Source organism: Carassius auratus, chromosome 2, assembly GCF_003368295.1.
Source record: "Carassius auratus strain Wakin chromosome 2, ASM336829v1, whole genome shotgun sequence".
In the NCBI taxonomy this organism is placed as follows: Eukaryota; Metazoa; Chordata; class Actinopteri; order Cypriniformes; family Cyprinidae; genus Carassius; species Carassius auratus.
This window is the reverse complement of record NC_039244.1, coordinates 13,550,973-13,571,036: the sequence shown is the minus strand read 5'-3', so window position 1 is coordinate 13,571,036 and position 20,064 is coordinate 13,550,973. Positions and strand designations below refer to the sequence as shown.

At 36.5% G+C, this 20,064-nt stretch overlaps 1 protein-coding gene across 1 annotated transcript in view; it reads right to left on the bottom strand.

Annotated features, from left to right (window-relative positions):
- LOC113116485 (serine/threonine-protein phosphatase 2A regulatory subunit B'' subunit alpha) overlaps nucleotides 1-20,064 on the bottom strand; it is a 72,131-nt gene that overhangs the window by 38,585 nt on the left and 13,482 nt on the right. The window contains exon 2 of the mRNA XM_026284679.1: nucleotides 18,734-18,800. The gene's annotated coding sequence lies outside the window, so the exon portion shown is untranslated. The remainder of the gene's footprint in view (nucleotides 1-18,733; nucleotides 18,801-20,064) is intronic.

Below are 20,064 nucleotides of genomic sequence, written 5' to 3'. Positions count from 1 at the left end.
AAGTCTCTTATGCTTAAAATGTTGCATACATTTGACCAAAAACACAGTGAAATACCAATATAATAAAATAATATTAAGATTTAAAATAACTGTTGCACTATTTTAACTAAATTATTTACTATTTTAAAATAATTTAGTTTCGGTTTTGAACGGTATATAAAAGTTTGAGCTCTGATCATGTTCACAGTCATGTTTGATTCTCATCTGATGGCTGGCTCAACATCTCAGGTGACAGGCATGTCATCTCAGCCGCAGACACTGCTGGTTGACAATGGTGTGTTTGCTCTTGAAAATGGAATAGCAGACAGACGTGAGAGACATAGACTGAGAAAGAGAGTGTAAACAGATGAAGGAAAGAGAAGGGATTTACAAAAAGCAACAGCAAACTTTTCTTTCTTTTTTTTTTTATCAGCTAACTTTCACATACCAGACCATTCAAATGGTGTACCGATCTTTACTTAACTATTCAAGAGTTTCCTGGTCCATCTATGTGGTCTGACAGACCATTTAGCATCGTGGCACAGAAGAGCATAATGAGGCATGGTTGGAAAGATTTGCTCCAGACCAACATTAATTCTCTCAGTGGCAATCAGGCTCTTTTTTTGCCCTCAGTCGGAGTCAGACTCCATTTCTTTCTAGCTACAAAAAGCACAGAAATAAGTTTGTGGAAAGTTTTGTAAAAGGACTGAAGGGACCGGATGACATAAGTTAAAAATCACTTGACCAAGACCAACTACTGCAAATGGGCCACTAACAATTATTTGAAATCTTAATGAACTTTCTGTGTCTTCAGAAAATGAAAGGTGAGGAAAAGGTGACTTTGTCTGAATGATGCACACATTTCAAAGATGCTCTGCGCTCAGCAAGGTGATATTCTTTTGAATTATTTCAGTTGTAAGGCCTCCTAAAGAAAACACAGACAGCCTATTCACACCAGGTTAAGGAATAATATGTTTAAAAAAAAACACACAGATGAGACGACACTGCAAAGCAGATTTAAATTTGACAAAATGTGTTAAATTGGAACTATACTTCTTGTCAACTACTAAATAAGCCAATTATTAAGGGTCAGGGGATATGAAAACCACACAGATTTAGTGTGGACTTGCTCATTAGCCACATAAAAGAATCAGACAACAGGTTAGGGAAGCATTAAATACTCCATTCGCCAGGAACAATATAAAAAATAAGGGTAGATTTTCTTTGGCAGGTTTAAAACGAGAAACAATGAGTCAAATGGCAATGATGTCTTTTCTTATCCAGCACTTCCTGACGTTTTTAGAAGAGCTGGACCATATAAGGCTGAGAAGACTTCTTTTCCTTTCTCCACCAAGCACAGCCTTAATAAATAATCACTCTCTTTGGGCTTGTGTCAACACAGGCCTAGCTTCAGTTTGTGTCGGTGCAGAAAGACTGTCTGACGCTTCAAAGCCGCTTTGTTCGGCAATCCAAAAGTCTCTGCTAAAATAACAAAGACGCCAAATATCAGCTAGGTCAAGTTACAAACCGCAGTTACAATAAACGCTGTCCAGAACAGTTCCACTGCACCGTCAACTGCCAAGTACAGCAGACAGTTCTATGTTTTCTATGCTTTCAATGTTGTCATCTGATGTGGCAAAGTGAGAATTATGCTCAGCTGGAAACCTATATATAGAAAATTTAAATGTGAGAAAATTACAAAATATTCAGAGTAATTCATCTGGACAACAAAGGGCTCAAATAGATTTGCTGATCATTCAGACAGACAGATGGATAGACAGACATATGGATAGATGGATGGATGGATAGATTGTGTGACACTTAGAGAGGTGCTAGTTCAAACAGAGCTGAGTTTTTATGAAATACAATCATCATAGTTTGATTTGTTAATGAGATGGTGTTCAAATAACTCAGTGGAGAATTGTTCTGCTACATCAAACTAATGAAAATCAGCCAGTTTTATTCATGTCATTTTGTTGGTTAAGAGAACTGTGCATGAGCTAAATTTGTCCATTCACATGAACACTACGACCCATTATTTCAGGTCACTGGTCCCATAAATGAAATGGAGGTACTTCAGTCTTCAATAAGAGAATGTTTTCACATCAGCAGATGTTACAGCTCAGTGCTTACTTGCACAGGAATAATAAAGGGACCTAAAGACTTTCCCCTCTCCCACTTCTCCTGATTTTATGAGATGGAGAGGTGCAGGAATAAAAGAGATGATAGAAATACCACACTACATTAATGCACAGACACACATATACAAATGTAAAAACAATAGAGCACAAAGGCAACTGCTCACTTTTTAAAACCACCTTGTTTTCAGAAGTATTTCCCCGTTTATTTCATCCCCGGGCATTTTTCAATATGATAAAATAATAAAATAAAATAAAAATGGTAAAAACATAACTTACTGATTACTGGCCATCTATCTACCACCAAATGATTAAACATAAAAATAAAAGAATCATTATTCATTACGAATGCTGTAAAACAAACTGATCACTGAATCACTGATTTTAAGTATAAAACACCCTACTTTTAGAGTTGTTGAGGGACGTGTTTCAAAGTGTAGACTGACTCAATTACATCATTTGTAACTCTTTATGGAAGAAGATGGCCATATGTGAGCAGTTTTGCTGCAATTCCTGTTTCCACAGTAACACTGATGGATCTCTCTTTAGCATTACTGGTAGTGTAATTCAACTCTGGCAATTAAACTTTCTTTTTTTCTTTAAGTGGAAATTCCATAGACTTAAGGCTTCTGCAAAATGTTATGGTAGTCCAAAAAAAGAAAAAAGAAACCCATTTCATGCAGAAAATAAAAATCCAGTGGCTGCGGGAGGGAAATGTTGGCCAGACACTTGGTAGAGTGAGTAAAGGGGTGGTGTGACAGTGAGTAAAAGCGAGCGAGAGAGAGAGAGAGAGAGGAAAGAGGAGAGAGAGAGCTGTGCAAGTGTGTATAAGCAAGAGCAGAAATTCTCTGCATCCTGGATCCTTTCTCCGCTCTAAATATTAATCATGTCCGACAGCTGTCCTGAATTTGTCTGGATCACTCCATGGATGCAGCAAATGTGTAACCCTTAACCTCTTCATTACCTATACACTTCAGACATTATAAACCTTAGCCACTTTCCATAAAACATGTCTCTTTGGACACAAAACTTTGCCTATGCACACTTCTAATTGAATGTTTGTACAAGAAACCAGGGGTATTTCCAGGCTTACTCCACACATCTCTCGTGAACTCGATCCCGGGGTTTATTCTAGTCAACAGGATGTATTTCCTCAAGACATAGCTCACATGGTAGAACATGGTACTGAGAGCAGTGCACTTTGGATACAAGCGTCTAACAAATGTGATGCAAATGTTTCACCACTCACCAGTATCCCAACTTAAAACCAATGATTTACTGTTAAAATACATTAATATGGAAAAGGTTTTGATATCACAAAACTTTTGTTATTGCACGAGATGTCCTTCTACTATGAACTGAAAATCTCCTCTGCAGTTGTTCCTCCAGAGGATCAGACTGATAAAGTGCTGTGAAGTGTAGGTAAGCTTTGAGACAGGTGACTGAGACTGTGTAAGCTGATCATCTCTTCCTCATCCTCTGTAAATGCTGGATCAGCGACAGGAGCCACGTCTGACCTGAGCTTCCCCTCAGAATGCCTAAAAGTCCCAGCACTAACAAGAGACTGTCTTCTCTTGGAGTCTGAAAGTTCCTGCCTGAAACAAGTTTGAGAAACACTGACTGCAATTTCTCTAGTAAGGGTCATGCTTCAGTGCACTGAACACATTGCACTAGACATCATTTTCTTATTACTTGTCATCTACTAGTGTCAGAAACAAGAATGTCTATATTACCTGAAGACTATATTACCTGAAGACTATTATAAAGTTCGGCTATAAAACCATGGTTGCAAGACTTCAACATCACCACCATCAATCCAACTCTAAAATCTAAACGTTGGAGAGTTTAAGTTATAAAAGTTTGCAAGAATGCAATTATAAACACAATTAGGCTATAAAAGACGACAAATTTCCTATAAATTATGTAGTTGCAGGGGCATGGCCACTTAACATGTTTTGTTTGGTAAATCTGACTTATGCTTTACAGTATATTGCAGTTTTTTTCCTTTAATTAACAGTAATCTACTGGCAGCTCTGGTTGCCAGCATGTTACTGTTTTTCTACAGTCTGTTGCCCTAAATTAATTGCACTTTATTACTGTTAAATTACCTAGCATGCTGTTTTTCTTCATCTTACATCTTTAACCCTATAAACCCCACAGCAAAATCATCAGTTTTAAATGAACATTTATAATGTCCACACTACAGAATGTTAGAATAACACTGATGGCGTTAATGAGATAATTATGTGATTAAATAAGTGATGATTGAGCATAAGGGATGAACACCTGCTGTTAAAAAGCAGAATAAGTGAATGAAAGAGAAACTCAAAAACTACAACTGACTTCAACCACAGCTTTAGATGAAATCATCTGAAATAAAAGACATTCAATCTCTCAAACTCTTATTAAACAACTCCTAAAACAGAATCTCCAGCCTCAATTATTACCAGACTGACTTTATTCCCATTAAACTCTATAGAAGATCTTCTTGAGAGTTACAGAGGTTTAGATGTTGTTGGGGTTTATTTCACTACCATGATGGAGATCAGTGTTTACTTTAGCTGGGCTCTTGAACCTTGACTTTTTAATATGAAAGATTTTTTGACTGCTGTAATAATGTGTTTTTGAAACTTGGATATCAAAAAACATGCCATTAAAACAACAAAAGACAAAAAGAAAAACATAGTAAGAATTCAAGAAAATAAGTGGACAATTCAGCAGCATGAATTATCATCATAAAGCTTTTGATTGTCACCATTGTTGAGATTCATATGCTGACTCTTGAGGTCTCTCTTTGAGTGTTAATGACATCGTAGATCAAAATATTTTAAACCCAAACTGTTTTTAAATCCTTATTTTCTGGTTGTCACAACACTGGTCAATCTTTTGCTGTAAATCACTGGGAAAGTACAATAAATATAATACACTCTTATAATTAAACAGCCAACATCTCCTGACCAGCCATAACAATTGCATCAATTTGCAACAATTGAAACTGATGCATCTTAAAGTTATAGCAACGTGAAAAAGCTAATATTCAAAAGTCAAAGGTCAGGAGCCCAACTAAAGCAAACACTGATCCCCATAATGGTAACAGCAAATGAAACAATAAAACATCGTCTAAACTTCTGTATTTCTCAATAAGATCTTCTAAAAACATCTAATAGAAATAAAGTCAGTCTGGTTAAAAATGCGTGAACCTGTAAACCTGTTTGATGAATGTTTAAATCTTCAGTTGGTTTCATCTAAGGCTGTGCCTGAAGTCAGTTGTAGTTCTTGTGTGAGTCTTATTTCTCTTTTCTTCAGTGAATATGTTCATTAACAGCAGGTTTTCATCAGTGTCTGAAAAAACTCAATAGTGTCCATTCTCTCTGTCAGGTGGACTACATTAGTAAACTCATGTAGGGAACAGTGAATGAGGGTGTAGGATGTGATTTGAAACAGCCTCTGAGTGTCGACTTTGAACGTTGTTAATTCACGATACAAAGCAGCAGGCTACTTTCTCCAAAAATTACAAATATTACCCAAAATACACTGTTATAATGGAAAACAGCATGTTTTAACGGCGATTTTTAACAGTGTGGCACAGGGTAGCAGCTACCACCCTCAAACTGAGCTTTGCACCCCATTGCCTTACCAAAACAGAGTATGTGAGTGTTGGGGAGTGGGAGCAGAGTAGAGCAGCATGATTTTGACTGATGCGAGGAATTCTTAAAAAGCCAAATGCAGATGTATCGTTCAAATCAGACAAGTTTAGGAGGTTATATTTCTGATAGAATTAATGGTGGTTGTCTCCATGGGTCTTTCAAAAGTATTGATCAGGTATAGGGGTTTGCGATATGACGATTTTTGACCCACAATCTGCTTTTGAAGAAATATCATAGTATCGTGCTACAGCACACATTCTATTTCTATCATATACTGTACAACACCAAATGCATTCACAGCACTGTTAACTCAGCGGTAGTTACTCCCTTATTATTTACATGTGCTTTTAAATGTTTAATTTGTGCGCTGGTCTGATCTGTGCTTTTTCTGTATGCTGCATACACCCAAAGCATGCGCGCTAAAGCCTGTCAGTGTCAAACAGCGCCTGATTATTGAGCCAAGTTAGCTTTTGTGCTAATACTGTCAAAGCACACAAGGTTCACATGTAGACTCAGGTTGGTTATGTCTAAAATTCAAGTAAATAGTTGAGAGAAAAACGTATATGTGCCTGTATATTAGACGCGTGCAGGTCTTAAAGGGACAGTAGGCCTTTTAAACAAGCAGCCTACTGTCATTACTGTCAAGGGATAGATCAACCTAAAATGTAATTTCTATCATTATTTACTCACTGTCATATTGTCCCAAACCTGTATCAATTTATTTCTTGTGCTGAACACAAAATAAGATATTTTGAAGAATGTGGGTAACCAAACAGTTGCTGGTCCACAATGAATTTGATAGTAGCAAAAACTATGGAAGTCACTGTGGACCAGCAACTGTTTGGTTTTCCACGTTCCTCAAAATAACACTTATGTTCAGAGGAAGAAAGAAACTCATTAAGGTTTAAAAACACTTGAGTGAGTAAATGGTGGTATAAAAATAAAACACTATGACAGAATTGACAGACAGCTGACAGAATTTTTATATTTGGGTGAACTATTTAACGTTAATAAAACAACAAAACACAGAGAAAAATCACTCCTGCTAAATACACCTATTGTACCTGAAAATAAAGCACTGTTTGTGTTATTTGTATACTATATGTAGTTGTAATGTGTATCTTTGTCATTCTTTTATCTTTGTTATAAAAAATAAGAACAAAGATTTTATCTTCGCCCTCTTTGACATTAATATTTGCCATTCTTTTATGTTACCTTGAAAGGCTTTGTCTTTATAATAAGGAAATTAGTTTGGCTGTAATGCTCAGACAACTTGCAAAATAGTAAAACCAACATGTAAAAGAATTGTGATAAAATTGTGATTCGTGATATTTCTAGAAAACAATTATGATATATTTTTTTCAATATCGCCCACCCATAATCAGGTAAATGAAAATGTAGTTAATAGCGGTTCTAAATTAAGGTGCTATACAGTGATTTTAGCATATAGACACAATGCATTTCATTGTCACCAACAATCTCATAATTCTTCATTTTGGTAGGGCATATTTAAATTCCAAAACATGAAAATGCTGTCATCATACTCACTTAGGGTTTAGATTGTAAAAATAATTAACAACCAGACTCAGCTGGGGCAGCAGAATTTGCTGTAATAAATATGATCTATTTGCATATGCCTATGTGTAATGCAAGTCATGTTCATATAGTTATATAGCTTAGATATACAGTATTTAGTGTTTTTGAACTGAACTGATAATGGTTTATGCTCTGCCTCAAACTGACCTCAACAGTATAGGCTATCTTATGTTTATATATACTTTTATCCAAAGCAACTTGCATTGCATTAACAGAGCCTATACATTTTTAGTCATGTTCTCGCATTAATTGAGAACAGACTTCCCCCTGAAATGATGCGGTCCAAACTCTTTTATGCTGGTAATCTTGAAAATGCAACTGCAATAATGCATATTTTGGTTCTGAACTTTGTATTTAATTTGTATTTAAATTAAACTGAAAATGGATTTACTCATTTACACAAATGATGGAAACTGCAGTTCAATGTGGCCACCCCAGTAATAAAAGCCTGGACACGCCCCTCCCATTAAACCTCTTGTTAGCAATAACGTTTGACAAGACTTGTAAAAGCTTTAGTCATTAGTGGGTTATTACTGATGTATTTTATAGTGCATAATAAAACATGAAAATATACTAAGCTTGTGTTAACAACAGACATTCTTTCAAGATTCAACTAAAACCCCATACAAAAATATCTTTAACTTTGGGATGATGGAACTGGAAGTTCCAAAATTCAAACTCAGTCCTGGGTTTTACAACTAATTCCTGCAGTACTCTATTGTTTTTAGGCCAAATACCAGAGCTTAAAATATAATGCGAAAAAAAATGTCTTTGTGACAACACTGATGGCATCACAAGTTCAGAAACGGCTTAACACGTGATTATCCTGAGCTGTGACAAAGGCAGCATTTCATTAAATACACTATTTTAGTGAGCCAATTTTAAGAGCCCTCAAATAATAATTGGTCACTGGTAACATGCCTACTGAACAGAACTGATGTGTTATTATATATTACACTTAAATGTATTTCATTATGAGATACAGCTACTTTTGAATAGACAGTCAACAGAAAAATATGCTAATGTGTTAGAGTTAGCCCCTGCTGGTTTGTCTCTCACTGAATTAATGAATAAAAACCCATCTTGCCCAGCAAAAATTGTCATTGAGCAAGTGTGTATTGCAGGGTCCATATAACCCAGCTGTCTCCATCTATCACTTAGGGCCCTGATACTAGCTCTACATGCTCGCCTCTCGTCTCCTCATCTGGAGAGATGGGCATCCAGGATGGCTCCACTCACTTTAAGATTTAGCTTTTTGAACATGTAGAGACTTTCACATCCTCCATGCTGCAGGTTTCAAGGAAAGCAACATAATAATCACACAGCAGCAGCCCTTTTTAAACAATTTGAAAAGTTCTGACGCCACTCTCTAAGACCTGCCTAAGCATCCTTAGTGTAAAAATCAAACAAGTGATTACTGAACATAAAAGGCAGGGTGAAAATGCCTTACACTTAAGGAAAATCTGTTCTTAAAATGCCATTAGTAGTGTTTTTCACCCCCTAATTAACTACCTCTGAAGAAACTGGATTGTTGTGATGCAGATCAAATCCTTGATTCTCTACGCTAGCTCTTGGGGAAAAGTGGTCAAATTTACAGGAAGAGCAGCGCTCTAAAAACGTTTCATGGAGGCGGTTTTATTTACGGCCACATCAGTGTGTGACCGTGAGAGCTATTAGGGATCAATTATGGCTGCAGCTCCTGGAATTCTGGGCAGAGCTGGACGGCCATTATTCCACACTGAATTGCTCTGGGAGCTGGGGCCATTTCCTGACAGATCTTAACAGCTTGAGATAGAAACAAAACAAAATACACAAAACATCTACTGTACGCTGCAATCTAGCTCTGATAAGCCTTATCACTGCCCAGTTGCTCTCAACAAACAAGCATTGGCATGGCAACAGCATGTATATACAAGAATTGAACTTTAGTCAACACTTTCCAGTACTTTCACAGGCCTGTTATCCGTTGTTGTTTAATAAGGTTATCCTGCAATCACAAAACAGTTTCAACACAGTGAGACTCCACCCTTGTTTTAACACATCTGAAAACAACATGACAGCAAAAGATTGGAGAAGAGTAAATAACAAATTTGACTGCAGTCACATTGATTTACAAGGTCTGAAATAAAAATAAATAAATAAATCCAATTATAATTAATGAAATATATACATATAATTATGTTATTTAATTTTTGTGAATATATATTATACTTACACAAGCTAATGCAATCATTGAAGTAAATGACAGGATATTATATGAATATCCAGGAAACACCTGCTGTAAAACACGCTAACGGGTCACCCCTGACAGCCCACACATCTGCTTTATTGTCTCTCCCTAGTCTTGGAGGATCTCTGCAAACAGTGAATAAGCGCTTTTCCCCAGATGTCATGTCTCGCAGCCATTCATCTCCTGTAGACCAGGCAGTCATTACCTTACTCCTGCCGTCTGATGAATATGCCAGGAGCATACTGCATAATACAAATATTATTGTGCCAGCCAGGAAGTCCAGATGCTTCAAATGGGAGTAATGAGTTTAAAGGGACAAGATTCTCTACAGCTGAGGTTCAGTTAAAGAGGGCGTCTGTTTTGCTAACCTCAGCAATATGATTAGCCCTGCTCATGCTTCATGAAGATGCATAAATAAAACACAGGTGCTGCTGCAACTCAAACATCATGAGACTTCAAGCAGACTTTCAGAATGACGACGTCTTTATGGTGATCATCTTAATCTAATCTGCCTGTAAAACAATGACTGAGAAGCTGCTAGGTGTAATTAACAGACAATCATCTCCTGCGGTGGATGGATGTGCATGACAGCTGTGTTTGCTCCAGATCATCTGATTCCTGAGACGAAGCCCCAGTGTCCCTACAGCTGGGGTGAAATAAGACAGGACCAGCCATAAATCGGCCCACCGTATGAGTAAAAGTATCAAAAACACATACTTGTGTACAGTAAATGGAAGAATCCAGTTGGAAAATGGTTCCAGGATGCGAGAAAGTCCAGTTTGCATCTGGAAAGGGTCAGAAATTCGGTGTAAACAAAGATGCTGGACAGGATGTCCCATACTAAGATGCTTCATTAAGAGCCACGGTGACGCCCTATAATGAACAAACCATCTGAGCGTGAGTGATCCAGCAGCCCCAGCTGTATTTGCAGAGAGCTGCTTTGGATGGGATACAGTCTAGTATTCTGGGTAGCACTGTGAGGTTGGCCATTTAATGAGATAATGGGAAATGGGGAGGGAGGGGTGGGGGTACCATGTGCTGCACATATGATTAGTACTGAAAGCACTTCTTTCATTAGCACTTCTAATTATCGCTGCACACCAAACCAGGAACGGTGACAGAAGAAGGCTTGTGCAGATAATGGGTGTGCTAAAATAGCTAGCAAGATGACAATGACGAAGCCATGGGTACCAAAATTATGAGACCACTAGTGAAAATACATTTATTCATTCCCACCCACAACAAATTATACTAGCAGCAAAACAACTTGATGTACGTGCGGCTTCTCAGTCAATCCAGGATTGAACTCAGAGAGACAATAAATCTCATTAATGTTATTTTAGTATTATTTATATAATATTATAGTACTTATTAGTATTTTAAATTAGCTCTTCTATTATCAGTTTTTATTGTAATTTTATTTTTTACATTTGTCTTTTTGTTATCTTAGTTAATTTTAGTCATTTTTATTTAGTTCTTTTGTCATTTTTATTAGTTTAATATTTATATTTAGCTTTTTTAATGTATTTTTATATTATTACTTCTTTTATATTAGTTTAACTTAAACATAACAGGTTTTTCTTACATTTTTGTTTTTTATCTATTATTTATATTGTATTTCAGCTTTATTTCAATTCATGAAAAAGATTTTTAGTTGAGTTTCTAAAAAAAGTCATGATAAGATACATATCATGATACAGAGACCATGCTACGATATGTATCACGATACAGGACTGCACTGAATTTTACCTCAGTAGAATTTAGTAAAACAGCTGTTTATGAAACACTGCATACTTTAGGGCCAGTGCTAACTATAAGCAGTTGACCTCTGGCCCTTCATAACAGTACCACAGTACAATATAGGTAATTTGCACAAATTAATGCACTCTCTACTTTTTACAAATAAAATAAAGAGTTCTAAACTAATGTGCTGTCCTCTGAATCTTACGCACACACACACTCAGTCATTCACACAGATCATGCTTTGCATGCAATCAGACATTCAGGAACAAACTTTTTAGCATTGCCCCACATATTTTTATAAACTATAATAGCTTAATCGCTCAAGAGCTATATTAACTTTCTCAACAAGGAGCTGGTAACATCATCGTTTCTAGAGGAATTAACTGTTAATAGAGAAATGCGACAAAACGGAGGTAATTCTTATGTGCACAACCTCTCTCCTTTCTTTCTCTCTCTCTCTCTCTCTCTCATTTAAATAAACACTTGATGAATTACAATGTTCTGGCAATAGAATATTGAAGTGGAGATGGCTAAACTGCAAGCTAACATGTGTTTTCAGAAAGCAAGCGCATTTATAGTGGAAAGAGAGCGCATACACAGGGTTGCCAGGTTGAGAAAGATAATTAACACGCTTAACAGATATTTCCGTATTGCACAATGTTTCGGGGATAACATTTTCTCTTTATATAAGGCAACCCCGGTTTTTGTTCCTTTGCAGCCAGATTAAACCTTGTTGTAGCCTATATATTAAGCTCTATTCATTATTTTTTAGAAAACTTGCGCTTTTCTACTCAATTTTAAAGAGTGTTCTTGTATTCAAATTAAGCACTGTCCACTGCTGTGCACGTGCCACAATATTGATACAGGGCCTGCTATATCGATATACGTATTGTCAAATATCTGTGACGATGCATCGTCATATCTATATTTTGAGCACAGCACTAGTAACAACCTGGAATTAAAACAAAAAAAATGGTAAAACTTTAAATGGTAAATGGACTGCATTTACAGTATATAGCGCTTTCAACAGACCACATGGCCATCCAAAGCGCTTTACAATTTGCCTCACATTCACACACTCATTCATACACCAACTGCGGTGTCTGCCATTCAAGGCGCCATCCAGCTCGTCGGGAGCAGCTGGGGTTAGGTGTCTTGCTCAAGGACACCTCGACACTTGGTCAGGTGGAGCCGGAGATCGAACCACCAACCTTCCGGTTTGTAGACAACCTACATGAACCACTGACCCACTGCCGCCCCAGTATTATGTTATGGTGATGGTATGATGTTATCGTATTAACTTGGTGATTTAAATTTGTATGATTTATGAAAAAATAAATCATAATAAATAAATAAATGCCCAAGCAAGCATCCACCCCTAACTCTCAGGGGTAAGCAGATAATATTATAACGTATAAATGAGATCATATAAATTAACACAAACTGGCCATACATATGGTAATTTAGGAATCAAGACATTTTTCCAAACTTTGGTTTGTACACTGACTGGTATGTTCATAAAGACAAAAATGCATTATGTTATGACTTTCGGTCAAGGTTTTTATAGGGACTATAAGAACATTATAAACACAGTATAACGTACTATTGTATTTATTGTGTTATAACTGAGATGTCTTTTAGAGATTATAAATGCAGCGCTATTTGCTGGCAATCTGCCAAATCATGCAGCTATTATTATTGCTTTAACATATTTATCGGGAGCGTGTATGCTGGGATTTCATACATTTCATGGAGAAAAAAGTAATGTAACTAATTACTAATTACTTTTTAAAGTAATCAGAACAGTAACATGATAACTTTTAAAAGAAGTAATCGGTAATCAGTAATTTGATTACATTTTCAGAGTAAGTTGCCCAACACTGGTCTGTACTCAAATTTAAATAAATTGGGACCCATCATATTATTTGTATTTTATTTCAGGCATAATTGGTACCATAGATGGTAAAAGACTCAAATGCCTATTCTAGGCAGCTGGCTGATTATAATTTTCTTCTGGAGTTCTCCGAGGAGATCATGGGTGCCTTAATATTATTACTGATACTTTAATTCAGATGGAGCCATAAACCTTTCTATTCCTGGAAAGCACTTCCCTGATTTTATGAGCGACATATGTCTTGATCACAAGACTCATTACGGTCACGCCTCTCTGTAAAGCAGCTTTCACCTAATGAGCAAATATCATCATCTAAAACATTTAGCTATTATCAAATGTACAGTGAGTAATATTTAACCAGATCGCGGTCACACTTTATTTTGAAATCCAATTCTTTATATTAACAAATAATTAACTACGACTTTTGCCTCAAACTCCTAATTTGCTGCATATTAATAGTTGGTGAGGTAGTTAAGTTTATACATGTATATTGGGTGGGATTAGGGATGTAGAATATGGTCATGCAGAAGATGTGCCTTTTAAGTACAAATAAACAGCCAATATGTTAATAACAGGCATACTAATAAGCAGCTAGCAAATACTGAGAAGCGGTCCCTATACTAAAGTCAGTCCCTCCAGAAAAAAGTGCGGCGTATTTTAAAAAATACGACCCCCGCAAAAATATGCGGCCCTTGGCTGATTATGCATTAAATCAAACGATCGCATAATCGCGTTTTTCTGGAGGGACTGTAAAGCATTTAAATAAAATTTAAAAAGTGGATGATTGTATGAATTAAAGGTTTAATGACATTTATAATTATTGTCGTATGATCTGTTAAGTTTGATATAATGTCTGTTAATGGTTTATTAATGAAGCTTTTAATCATTGTAAACCATCTGTCAAAATCATTTGAAGGTTTTTAAAAGTGCATGATCATATGATTTGAAAGTTTAATGACAATTGTAAGCATGTAAGAATTTGTAAGCATGTAAGAATTTGTAAGCATTGGTACATTAAAGAGCCACACAGATGGGAAATAAAAAATTACCTGTATTACAGTGTATGATGTAGCTGTCCATCAGTGTAAACAATGTGCAAAGTAAATTAAACCAAAAAGTACAAGATTTATAAAGTTATTGGCTTCTAAAGTAAGGAGTCGACTCTGAATCGCTGAAACGAGTCATTATAGATTGCAAATCTTTTGCCCATCTCTATGTACGTCACTAGGAACACTTTGCATAATAATCTCCGCCTACCGTCTTGGGAGAAACGGAACTCTGACCTGAACACAATAGCCAATCAGAGGCTTTTAAGTCAGATTCCGCTCGATACATCAGAGTTTGTTTAGCTTGAGCTCTGCATGCTTGAAAATCGCGTCATTGTAACCAACATAGTAAAAAACACAACGTAAATAAGTGATTCATTCACATATGTTCGACATTATGATAAGCATAGCAATGTATACATTAAAATAGATTTGAGAATTAAGTCTTGCAGTGCAAGTGTAATAGACCTGCCCTTTGTTATGGCTACAGTACATGCTAATGTTTATTTTACTTGTAATTAACAGCATTAATAAGTAATTAATGTATTTAATATTGTTATTTTTTAGAGCCGAGGTTGCGCCATACAGGAGAGAGCACACAGGCTTCACACATCCATCCTCAGCTGTCTGAAGGAGACAGGGTGGCTCCACTTCCCTAACGTCACAAGCCACTCTTAGAGGAGACAGCTCGGTTTTAAAGTGCACTTTGTAACAGAGAAGTGTGGTTTGCCTTCAGTAAATCCAAGCGCTGCTGCTTCTCAAACCTCAAAGTCAAATGAAGAACTGGCAATCCTTCAGTTAGTGTCATTACAGTTTCGTACAGTCAGACAGAGTAGATTCACATGACTTGGTGTTGATGCTTTAAATAATGAGTATTTTTAGGTTTAAATGTGTAATCCTGCACTTCGATATAACAGTTTAAAAGCAAGTAACAGCCAAGCTAAACTTTTGAATAAGTAATTAGCTAGACTACAGGCTACAAAATAATTAAGCTTTTTAAGGGGCCCCTGTAGGTCTATATGTCTGAAATAAATAAACAGAATATTTATTTATATATCCATATATTTCAACTAAATGCAACCAATAAAATTGGAAAAACACCATATACTGTATATAACCATGTCAAAAATTATTTAAATTATATATGCAGCCACAAAAATAAATAAATAAAATGCCATTAAAATAAAATGATACTAAAATCTAAATTGAAGTTCAAGGTGACCATATATGTGTGTCTATCTATCTATCTAAATAAATAAAGCAATAAACAGAACCAAATACATGTGCACTAAATTAAACCAATAAACATAATATTTATAAAGACATGAAAAGCAGCATTTAACTAAATATGCAGCCAAATAAAAAAGTTGATTCACTAGCGTGAACATTGTTACTTGTTGCATACAAAGTTTATTACTGGAAAAGCCATTTTATTTTGAAAGCTATTTGGTTCTAGAGTCATGCAACTAAAAATGTACTCAAGTTAGTAAAGTCGCTACTTTTAGTTAGTGATTTCCCAACACTGAGTAAACTCAAAAATAGTGATTGCTGGTCAAAGCTGGAGAAGTGGGTCAATCTGCACATTCTGGCTGAGAGCTTCTGTAACTGCAGTCTCTCAGAGGATTATATATATTTGTTCTGGTGTTTTGAGGGATTTAAGGAGACAGGAAATGAGGCAGATCTGTGCAGACTGTGATTTATTAGTCTGACAGCCCCCATAACCCAAACACCTCTGTTATGTGCCACCTCTCCATCAATTAAAAATAGCGGTGATGTATGCAAATAATAGGGGAGAGGGTCAAAATAATCATAAAAATGAATGGGATCGTCGTGTGTCATGTCATTTTCCCTGCAACAAAAACTGTTCTAATTGGAAAATGGTTACATAAAACCATTAAATGCAAAAACAAATGAAGTCACCAACTACGTTTCAGGGAAAAACATCACCATTGCTATCCCCCAAAACCCGTGGGGTTACATGGAGATTACTGAACATTACTGAGAGCTGTTCGTACTCGACTCGAATTACAGACATAGTCATAGTCTCCAACCACATACTTGTGTTTTCACTCAAGCTTCACAAACTCAATCCTTACATTGGGTTTACGCCCTTCATGCATGATTGTGCATTAGACAGCCACACAGAGTAAAGACCTTGGGACTTACTTAAGTTAAAAAAACATGAATTAAGGTCTGGACAGGCTTCTTTTTTATTTTATTTTTTTGATGAAGTAGAAGAAATGCCTCTATGCCTGCAAGTCACAGACATCTATAAAATAATAGTGAAGGCATTTATTAAAAGAAACATTTAGTCTTTCAGCTGGCACTGTTTTCATAAGATCCATGTTCTCAATATTTCAAAACAAGTGTCCCTACCAAACGAGCAAAGTAAGCATTGCTGCAAACCTGCGATTAAGACAGAGGATCAGAGGAAAACTCAAAGCAGTGTGACGAATACAACTCCACATGTGGTTAAGGCCATCAGCCGCGATTTATGACAAATGATTTGCATACTGCAATAAAATTATGCCATTAATTGGTCAGTTCTTACCCTGCTAAGGGACACCATTGGCCATTATTTGATAGTAACTGTCTTTTACTGAGACACATTCGATTAGGAAATAACTGATGATTATGGAAGCTCATTGTCCATAATGAAGTTCATAATTGTGGGATAAATAAAGTTCTCTTTCACAACGGTCTCTCCCGTTGTGTATAATGCTTACGGGGAAACTCCTTTTTACTATCGGTTCATGTAGCTGCACAAACAAAGGGCAATTCATCCTGCCAAAATGGGCAGAGCCGAATACAAGTCTGCTCTAAATGCCATTTTGTCCCAATTTTGTCCTTCAGTGTAAAGATCATCTCCTCACTGGACTCTGGAAATAGAAAAGAAGAAGCAGCCCACTTACTCACCTTAGAAGAGCCACAGCAGAGGAAAGACCCTCCTCCTCTGTGCTTCTGCCCTGAAACCATCTGGCAAACACAAAGAGCACTTTTTCCTAGAGCAGATTACCAAGGAGCACATTTCAGCAGAGCTCTTTCACATGTTTTGCCATGAAGGTGGCTTTAGACGGGCACAGTGAGTGCCCACTGAGGAAGACTGCTCTCACTGTGAGAGCATGAGTCTTGCCCTGCTTCACTCGAGGATTGTCTTCTTCAATGAAGTTACGTTAGTAACCAGAAATGTTTTTTCTATAGTTCTATATAAAGATCACAATTACAAGGAAAAACAGTCGCCACTGTTTTTCTTGAATTTTTACAAATTTATATTGTTACTTTTTCATGAACAACTTTTCACAGATAAGAGCAGAAGATTTCTGTGTGACAAATCATTAAAAAATGTATTTATATAATGAAGCTTCCACATGCCAACCGACTCATGTGAAAATACTAAGGAAAGAGACTTCCACTTTGAAATTACACAATTTAAAAATATATATAATTAATCAAACATGTCAGCAAGCCTGAGGTCTTTCCTGTTCATCACAAAAAAATGACAACACAGTCCATCTATATATCAAATGTCTGTCTATTCCTCTATCTACATCCATCTCAAAATCTATCTATCCACCTCATCTATCCATCTATCTGTTCATGTTTATATCAATCAATCACTATCTGTCTATACATGCATCTCCATCTCCATCCATCTCTCTCATCTATATATCCATAGATATCTATTTCTATCTATAGTCATCTCCATCTATATCTAACATCTAAATCTATCAATCTGTCCAGGGAATGTGTGCAGACACATTAGTCTAAATTTGATCCAGTGCTTTGTTTGGCTCTTTTCTTTTAAAGGGAATAACACTAAGAGGGAGTGGTGACAGTTTTTTCCAATAAAGAGAAATAATCCAAAGAATAAAATGCTGGGAGGTTTCCTGGGTCAGTCTTACCTCACTCCTTGAGAATGTCCCATGAGACTGAGGCCAGATAGTGAGGTTGTTTTACCGCTGCAATAAGTGTGACTCGTGTGCGTTTCTGAGCAATGATCTACACTGAAGTGGACTACGCAGAGGTTTCTACAAAGCTGCCTTGATTTACAGGTTACGGCAATGATTTAACGTCTTTGCAGAGTTTTTTCATCTGAATATGAGTGAGAGCTGTAAGCCGTGTCATTACTGCCATGTTTCAGTTTACTCAGTGGCATGTAAAAGCCCCTTGTCAGAAATGCTATACTCACCAACTTATAAAATGGAGAGAAAAAAAGAAAAAAAATACAGATGATTACTTTGTCCGAGCATACACATAGTGTTTGGTATGGTGCTTTTGTGGCTCAGTGGTGCAGAGGTAATAGCTACACTTTCTCCAGGCATTATGTTTGTAGAAAAGTAAAGTAAAAAAAAAAAATTCCACCACACACTTCTTCTACACTAGGCAGGAAAACAAACAAGCACCATCTGTCAACAATCACATGGGTTTAGTTTTAGCAACCTGCTCCTTCAATTCATTACCTGTTTATTTGAGTCCAGCTCTAGCCTAGCACAGCGTTCACAGTCCAGAGAAGATTCATACTCCTACCTGTGGAATAAAGAGCAAAAAACGGATTCAGTTCAGAAGGTGCTCTCAATATTCAACTGAACATTTTTTACAAAAGAAAAGAAATGGCTTTTTGTTTAAATGAAAGACAGACGTTATGTGCACCACTTTCCCCTCCACTGTCTATCTGCTCCTTTTTAGAAGACTAATCTAATGGTACACTTAGGACTGTGTGAAGACTGCTTTTCCCTTGAAAATTACTAATTCAACCCACAATGCAGTGTTACATGACACCATGAAACAGCAGACCACTAACCACTCTATTGCATGAAGTGAATCACTGTAATCAGTTTACAATGTACTCATCGGACTAGTGTCCTACTTTAAACCAAAACCTTTCTAACAAGATGGAAAAATGATTTAGACCCATTGCTGTGTTAGTGTTCCCTTAAAATCTGATCTTTCAATTCATCAGCCTTTCTTACTCAGCATATAACAGGACTTTCGAATGGGCATGTTATTAAAAAGTCATTTCAGACGCCATCGGCCAACGTTGAGCAATGTTGCATTAGTTCAGAATCAGATGCGGTTCTGCCATTACAGAGCTTCACTCACTGTAGCATTGACGGATAAATCACTTCACAAAATGATTCATCACATCATTAAGACACACGTCAACTGAAATCACAATTGCTGATTCATTCTTTCTGCACACCCAGACTGGGTGGATGCGTTTATAAAAATAGCCGTAAAAAGAATAAATCAATGTAGTTTGGAAGAACTCCATACCTAGAACTCTAGAGAGTGATATATAAGAGCTTGCTTATGCCACGTTGATATATTTAGCTGTTTACATACACTGAAACATACTGAGTTTGGGAATTCAGTATGAGTAGGTAACAATGCACATACAAATGCAACAACCACAAAGAGCCCAGGTTGTCCCCTGACTCAGTGCCACAAAGAGGGGGTAAAAAAAACATTGTGTAGGTGCAAACCCATGATATATTTTTTCTTGTCAGTGCCATAAATCCCAGAAGATCAAAGGATTATTTTTTTTGCCGTTTAGCCCTTTGGTTTGTTTATCTCTGTTAACAGACTGACCAGACCAGACTTCTATCCCCACACTTTTAGCAAAATGAAATAAACTAAATTAAGATTTCTTTGCATTGTGACATTAAGTTCATGACAACACGTTTCACCAAAAATCATTAATGTAATATGTGGTTGGGGGGGGTAATACATTTTTTTTTTATCTGAGTATGTATAAATATTATATTTTATAATAAAATTAATTTATGATGAA